Source organism: Orycteropus afer, unplaced genomic scaffold, assembly GCF_000298275.1.
Source record: "Orycteropus afer afer isolate SDZICR_OR568_19922 unplaced genomic scaffold, OryAfe1.0 scaffold00282, whole genome shotgun sequence".
NCBI lineage: Eukaryota > Metazoa > Chordata > Mammalia > Tubulidentata > Orycteropodidae > Orycteropus > Orycteropus afer.
In genome coordinates, this window is record NW_006921869.1 from 4093568 (window position 1) to 4102385 (window position 8818).

An 8818-nucleotide genomic window follows, 5' to 3' on the forward strand; every position below is an offset into this window, starting at 1 on the left:
TGTGTCTGTGTTAATTGGTTTCCCTTTTCTTTGTTGAAGAGGGTCTGTGCAATCCTTCTGCCTAGTCCGTCATCTTGCCCCGCCTCTCAAAAAATTTTCAAAAAAAAAAAAGGGGACCAAATTTGCTGGTCTGATAGAGCCTGGTGGAACCCCTGAAAATGTGGTCCCTAGCTGCCCTTCAGGTCTGGAATTGAACCCACTCCTGTGGCTTCCAGACAAACTAAAGACAGGCATATGAGCTGAACATTTACATTAGGTAGATACACTCCTTGGAGACATCAATCATGGTAGAATAGAAAGGCTGTGTATGCACAGGGAAACAGCTCAGGGAGCAGGAGTGCATGGGCTGGAAGGACACAGGGAAGCGGTAACTATGGGGAGGAAGGGGAGCTGTTGCATTGTGGGAAATTGCAGTTAATGTCATGAGACAAAGTGTATGGAAACTGCTTTATGGAAGATAAATTTGCTCTGTAAACTTTCACCCAAATCACAATACAAATTAAAAAAAAAAAAAAAAGACATATAGCTAGCTAAACTATGTCAAGAAACCAGACTAGTATGGACAAAGATCCTCCCTATGGCTCTGCTTAGGACTCAGGTAACCCCCAAAACCAAATTTAACATCAGGCCCTTTGAGCTGATGTTAACTGACCACTCTTACATAATCCTAATAGCTGTGCTTCGCTTCTGATTTGAGTCCTGATAGTTTACATGAAATGGGAAACAAATGTTTAAAAGATAGCTGTAGTCTCTGTCTGCTGTGCTATGCTCTTTTCACGAGTATCCACATCTCCATGCATGTCCCGTCCCAGAAGTCCCATTACACTCCATACAGCCTGGAAGTCAGAATCTCTATAAGAAATGTGGCCTGGACCATTTTAAGTGCTCCTCACCATGCCTACCGCAGTCAAAGTCAGTGGCTTCAGCACCTGGATCCACAACATCAGGATCGAGAAGAACATAGAAGAACAAATGCAATGAAACTGTAAGAGCTAGACTTGTTTCCCTTTAGAAGACCTTACATTTTGTGTACTGTCTAGGAGTCCAAGGCTGATAATCACACCCTATATATGCCAGTAAGTGCTACTGAAATGCTGGGAGTGACTTTTACTCTTGCCACAATTGCTATTGTTGTTTTAGATCTCCCTGTTTGGAAATTCTTCTGCACTTTGGTTTTAGACATGTTATTTTTCTACCCAGGAGGTCAGGAATGACAAACATTGATCCTTCATAATATTCAAAAGAAAAAGGAGGGAATGAGTTGGTGCCCACCTGAGAAAGAGGAAAATAAATAGAATGCCTCCTTTAAGGAGAATTGAACCATGCTGTGCCTGAGCACAGCTTTATCTGCGCCTGCGTGCACTGCTGCCATATTTGTTAAAAGGTGCTTAGTCATCACTATCTGATCTGCACTTGTGCACGTGCTATTTGTTCCCTTATAAAAATTTGCCTCACCAAGCGCCTGCCATTCATCTTGGAGGCACTCGGCCCCAACAATTCCTTTTCTTGCACAACAAAATAAAGCAACCTTTCTCTCCCCAATTCAGTCTTCTGTTTATTGACTTAACAGAGTCACATCTAGCAGTACCCAGAGTTCCCAGCAACAGTAGGAGCCTCCAAGGGTAGGAGCCTCCAAGGGTCTCCAGATGTTGCCATATATGCCTTGGAGGGCAAAATCAATCATGTTAAGAATAGTCAATGGTTAGTTAATCTTCTATTCTTCTCCCTCTTTATAAGCTTTATTGTAGCTAGCCAACATTGAGCCATTTACTTTTATCTTTTTTTATTTTTTAATAGAGTCACCCATCTACAGTACGCATCCCCACATCCATATCCTCCACCTGTGTTTCTGGGTCCCTCTCCCTTTGGCCTTTGGTGAAAACTTGCCTTCCCCTGGAAGCCTTCTCTTTCTGGCCCTGGTCAGAGGCCTTGTCCTGCTGCCTGACAGTCAGCAAGTGACAAAAACCCTACTCAAGCCAGGCTTCTCCTGAGTGAGCAAGCTCCAAGAGGTAGCACCTGGAATGTGGGAAACCTGGCCTGGGTTTGAGTCATGACTCTGCCACTATGTGATGTGTGCCCTTGGCAAGTCCTTCATCTCCCCAAAACTGTGTCCTCAAATGGAAATCGGGAATAAGCTGTACTGCCCTGCAGGATGGTTTAGGGAATAACCAAGACAAGAGTGATTCCCAGACTGGGGACCTGCTAGATAAGTTGCTCTCCAATGTTGGGAATGAAGTTGAGAGGGTCTTTAACTCATAGTATTAGCAATAGTCAAGCTAACATATCACCTTTAAAATGTGTTGGAATGTGCTTGTGGAGCATTCCATCTCCCTTGCCACAGCTTCCTGAACCTTCCTCAGCCTGGCCTTGTCACTATTGGTGCCATTGCAGCACTGCTCCCCAAAGGCTGACCACCTGACTCCAGGCTCTAACCACCACTGGCCCCACCCCTTTGTCTATTCAGTCTGCATTAATTACGGGAAAGTGGGTGGCCCCTTATCCTCCCCTTGCTAGTCCCCTGTCAACTTTGGCTCCATAACCAACATAATCCCAAAATTACATCACACTGAAATCCTTCTCTCCATCCTTCCCAACTCTCTCTCTCTCTGATGGTGGCATCTCCTATTCTCCCTCAAACCAGGGGCCAGAGAGTTCCTGATCAATGATCGACAATATGCGTTCAGAAGACAACTTGCCTGGGTTCAAGTCCTAGTTTCACACTGACTCACTCTGAGCATTGAGCAAGTTTTAACAACCTGAGTTTCAGTTTCCTTGTGTGGATAATTGGGATGAGAATAATAGTACTTGTCTCAGAGTTGTGAAGGTTAAATGAGAAAAATGTGTAAAGTGCTGGTACAGAGCTCAATAAATATTAGCTTTTTTATTCTTTTTTTTAATTATTGTTTTTCTAATATTGAACCATTCTTGCATACCTGGTATGAACTCCACTTAGCCATAATGTATTATTTTTTTGATATATTGTTGGAGTCTATTGGCTAGGATTTTGTTGAAGATTTTTTGTCTATATTCTTGAAGAATATTGGTCTATAGTTTTCCTTTTCAATGATGTCTTTGCCTGGTTTTGGTATCAAGGTTATGCTTGCTTCATAAAATGAATTTGGGAGGATTCCATATTTTTCTATGTTCTGGAATAGTTTGAGTAGGATTGGTGTCAGTTCTCTGAACGTCCAGTGAAGGACCAGGGCTTTTTTTTTGGTGGTAATTTTTTGTGACCTGTTCAATTTCTTCTTTTGTTATGGATTTGTTCCACCTCAGTCTGTGTTAGTTTAGGTAAGTATGTTTCTAGAAATCTGTCCATTTCTTCTAGATTTTCAAATTTGTTAGAGTATAGTTCTTCATAGTATCCTGATACTATCTTTTTAATTTCTGTTGTAACATCACCTAATCCATTTCTTATTCATGTCATTTGTATTCCCTCCCTCTTTTTCCTTTTAAATTTGCCAGTAGTTTTTCAATTTTATTACTCTTTTCAAAAAGCCAATTTGTAGTCTTGTTGATTTTTTCTACTGTCTTTCTATTTTCTGTTTCATTTATTCCTGCCCATATCTTTATTATTTCTTTTCTTCTGGTGAATGTAGGCTTTTTTTGCTACTGTTTTTCTAATTGTTGGAGATGTTGGGTTAAGGTATTTATTTTGGCTCTTTCTTCTTTTTTGGTGTGTACATTTATTGCTATAAATTGGCCTCTGATTACTGCTTTTGCTGTGTCCCAAAGATTTTGGTATGCTATGTTTTCATTCTCATTTGAGTCAAGGAATTTTTAATTTCATTTTTTATTTCTTCTATTACCCAGTCATTTTCAAGGAGGGTGTTATTCCATTTCCATGTGTTTACTCTAAACATTAGCTATTATTATTTTGTTGTTTATTTTAATAGGAATTTTCCTAGTGTTTCACCATAAAATATATTCACTGGTGTGATCTATTTTTATTTTTACCATGATAAGCCAATGCAGGTTTATGTTCCTCCACCAGGTAAGCTAGCAGACAGATGCTGGGCACATCACCTAAAATGCTTCCTGCCCATTGACAGAGTAGTGTTTGAGAGGATAGCTTGAAGCCCAGTGCTCAGCAAAGACTCAAGGAATCAATTAGTCCAAAGGACAAATGTACCACGAGAACCGCAGCCTCCACTACCCTGAGACCAGATTTAGATGGTGCCTAGCAACCACTACTGTCCACTCTGATTGGGATCACAATAGAATGTTCTGCATAGAGTAAGAGAAAAATGTAAAACAAAATTCAAAATCATGAAAAAGACCTGACTTACTTGTTTGATTGAGACTGTGGAACCTCCAAAACTATGGCCCTTAGACATGCTTCAAACCTGGAACTAAACCCACCCCTGGGGATCACCTTTCACTTAAACAATAGTCAGGCCCATAAAGTGAACAATAACACCTGTGAGGAACTACTCCTTAGAACAGTTATCAATATGACACCAAAAGGGCAGCATTTGCCCAAAAGAAATCTCAGAAGGCAGAAAGGAACAGGAAAGATGGATGAATGGAAATGGGAAACCCAGGGAGGAAATGAGAACAGGGCTGTTATATTGAACCCACTGCCATCAAGTCAATTCTGACTCACAGTAACCCTATAGGACAGAGAAGAATTGCTCCATAGGGCATCAGGCTATGAATCTTTATAGAAACAGACTGCCTCATCTTTCTCCTGCAGAGTGGCTGGTAGATCACAATGACTGATCTTTTGGTTAGCAGCCAAATGCTTTAACCACTGCACCACCAAAACTCCTATTACATGAAGGAGATTTCAACTAATGTCATGAAACAAATGTGTATAAATTGTTGAATGATAAACTAATTTGCTTTGTAAACTTTCACCCAAATCACAGTTTAAAAAAAAAAAAAAAAACTTAGAAAGAGAGAGAGCACTTAAGAATTCATTTAAAGGGTTTAACAACATATCGTACATAGCAAAAGAAAGAATCCATGAACTTGGGTGTAACTTGTTGTCACAATTTATCAAACTGAATGTTTAATATCTGTGCATGTTTATTGTATGTAAGTTATGGCTCAAATTTAAAATTTTACAAATATTTGCTAAATGGGAAGAAATAAATGATTGAATGAAACAATCCAGACACCACTAGTGAAAGCATTATGTCCCCTATGAGCAGCATAGGAGCTCTGGTAGTGTAGTGCCTCAGGCACTTGACTGCTAACCAGAAGGCTGGCAGTTCAAACCCTCCAGCCACTCCTCAGAAGGAAGGCAATCTACTTCCATAGTGATACTGCCTCAGAAACCCAAGGAGGGGTCACTATGAGTCGGGCGACTCCATGGCACATAACAACAACAACAACAACATGAGCAGCATAGAGAACTTTGTTTTCTAACTTAGAGAAGAGCTTTGGTTGTAAAGGAGATCCAGGAGTGATTAGGTAAGCTGAGAAGACAGAAAGTTGAATGGCATCAGCATTCCTTCAGGCCCTTGGACAGACAGCATGTGTGTTCCTGTGTTTAAAGGAGAAAAAAAAAAAAAAAAAACTCACTGCTGGCAAGTTGGATCCAACTCATAGTGACCCCTCCTTGGGTTTCCGAGGGAGTATCACTATGGAAGCAGATTACGCAATCTTCCTTCCAATTAAGGAGAAAGAGACAGAAAATAATGGAAATAAAAGTGATGGCCAGGAGTGACAGACTTTCTAAGAATCTGAGCTGATGTGGGCCCTGGTTGCTGAATGTGGCTGTGGAGGAGGGACCTGTGAAACAGAAATTTATGGCAGTGGTAAGGCTTCTGCATGTGACTTTGTGGACAAGGATATTAGCTACCTGGAAGACAGAGCAGTGGGGAGAAAGGAGCAGACACCAAGTAGTATGTTGCTGCCAGGTTGGTTTGTAGGTATGTGTAGACCTGTTTTGGTGACACCAGATTCTACTGGGAATTGTTGAGTAGGTTATCATTTCTAGAAACCAAATTACTAGAGGCTTGTGCTTTCTTCAACTTGCCGAGTCCTGGGATGGCATCACATCCATCAAATGCAAGTAAAAGCACTGTCAGCATACCCTAAACTGAGGATGTCAGGGAAGGTTTTGGGCCAAGAGCCAGGAATAAAGGGGGCAAAGGTTTATGGGTAGGATAAATGGGGAGGCCTTTTGAGATGAGCAAAGAGGAAGGGAAAGAGCACAGAGATAGAAGTGGGACCAGTTGAGGTATGAGGGCCAAATCTATATTTTGTTTTCTTGGCAGACAATAGCCCCTTCAATGATGAATGTCTTTGGGGTTGTGCGTAGTCTTTTAAAAAGACTCAGGACCTGCTGACTCTTCACTCCCAATTTGCCGTATGTCAAATAGCTAAATAATGCAAACAGTAAGCTGACAGATGAACTACAGAGGGAGAAAACCTGTGGCCATTTGGCATATGCTAGATGGGGCAATCTACTTCCGTAGTGATACTGCCTCGGAAACCCAAGGAGGAGTCGCTATGAGTCGGGTCCGACTCGACGGCACATAACAACAACAACATAGCTAGATTAGATGGGGCCATGGAGGCCATATGGTGGGGCAGGTGAAGCAACCTTACAAGGATTTCTCTACAGAACAAAGGTACCAGAATCATTGCCCTGAAAATATTTAGGACCTCATTTGTCAATGGAAACCACAGCAATATCTGTGGCAACAGTGTCAGAGCTCTCAGGGTGCAAGGAGTCGAATCAATGGAAACAATCTGTTTGGAGCAAAAGGTGTGCTTGCTGAAGCTTAACTCTCCAAGTCTTTATAGAAGCCCACTTTCATACAGCAACCTAGTCTCTGCTCGTTGAGTAGTTGCCACAACAACCAGTACATTAGCAGTATCTCCCTGTCCAGCCCTGGATTTCTGGAGAGATCTATACTGCATGGGGTGGGGGGCAGGCAAGCTATTTTGAACCACAGACTTTCTAAACGGCCTTGGGACCCATTTATTATAAGACTGGAACTAGAGCCAGAAATTTTCAAGAATGACAGAAGCACCTGGGTAAGGTGTGCAGAAAAGAGAGATCAAGGTTGAGAGCTAATGCCCAGGATAGTAAAGAGCAAAAAAGAGTGGGTCTGAATCACTGCCTTCATTCCTTATTATATTTTAAATTTTCCTTCCAGACTTTCTCCTATCTCCATATTTTCATCTCTGCTGAATGAATTCCATCCACTTCCTATAATTTAACCCATCATTCGTGTTACCCAGAATTTATATTACCAAAACCACGTAAGAATCCTTTGAAAATACATCACTGCTGCAGAAAAACTAAAATGGATTATGACCACTCCCTGCTTGCATCTCTGTGCTCCTCTGGATTCCTCCTTGTGGAATCAGTAGAATAAAGGATATGTAACACTGGCATTAACTAAAGTTCCCTTCCTCTACAGATCCAGAAAACTTGGCTTGACCTCTAGTGTTGTAAGCCTGGAGACCTTCCCAGGATTTCATGAGTTCTTGTCAGTTGACTTCCTCAATTTTTGTCATTGGCTTTTGCCTCTATACACTTGCAGCTGTGTGTTCTCCCTGAACTCTGTTCATCCCCTTCACCCATCTCCATCAACCAGCCCATCCTCTTGAGCACCCTAAGTATAGGGTAGAGAAGGGTCACATTTCAGAGAATTTCCTGTTTCCCATCTCCACATCTCCTGTCTCATCCTCACTGGAATTCATTCATCTCTTTCTCCTTTACAGAACTATTATGCCCATACCCCAAGCACTCATCAGGGTATTTCTCCAGACAAAAATAGTTTTCTTTCCATAGGAATTCAGGTGCAGGCTGTTGACAAAAACTCTTTCCTCACTATTTAGAATAGAAAGTGTTCAGTCCAGTGCCCCCCTGCTGTACTCTGTAATTGCCACACTCTTTTACTGGCTCTTCTTCCTTACAGCTCTCATAACAGCAGCATTTTCCCATCCTGGTCCCTTCAGTCTCCCATTGCAGGCACTCTCACAGCAACTGCAAATTCATCCTGGTTTTCAATACTGCCTCTGGGCTCATTACACTTATTTCTGATCCATAAATGCCCATGGCCTTCTGGACAGGTAGAACCCTGGTTACTCCTCACCCCCTGCAGCTGTTCTCGGTGAGCACTGAGTCTTCTTCATGACTATCAAGTGATAAGGATATACATAGTCAGTGAAGACTTCATGAGTTAATCAGAGAATGAAAGAATTATCTTACCTCTTGCTTTGTAGACAAAATCTCATTTTAAGGAATAAAAAGACAAAATAATAATAATAAGAGTAATGAGGAGGAAGAAAAGAAGAAGGGAAAAGTAGAAGAAATATATTGAACAAGTATGACAGAAAAACGGTTAGTATTTTAAAGGGCTCATATATATTTTCTAACTTCTAAGAATGCAATGGATAAAGGAGCAAAGAAGAGGACCAGTTTCACAAAAGATGAAATACAATTGATATTCACGTGCTTTCATTAGTCCAACAACCCCTCCCTCCCTCTTCTAAGAAAACCTCTAAGGCAGCCCTTTCCCATCTGGTGAGGACAGTGGGCTGACCTCACCCAGCACCTAAGCCTGTCAATTGTGATGCCCTGTCCCTTGACCACAGTGCTTAGTGCAGGCCTGGCAGCTTACTCCACCTTTTGTCCCTGGGACTTCTCCTGGAAGAGCCTACCTCCTACTCTGGGATCCCACCATAAGGCCAATGGTGGCAGTGCTGGTTGTGAACATCTTCCCTAGAAACAAAGAGGAAACTATTCCTGAGGCCAGGTGCAAAACAAAACTGATGGAAAAATGTTTTTGTGACATTTGAACTTCCGGACCTACATGTGTCCAAAGACATCTAGCCTTCAACTCTTCAGTTA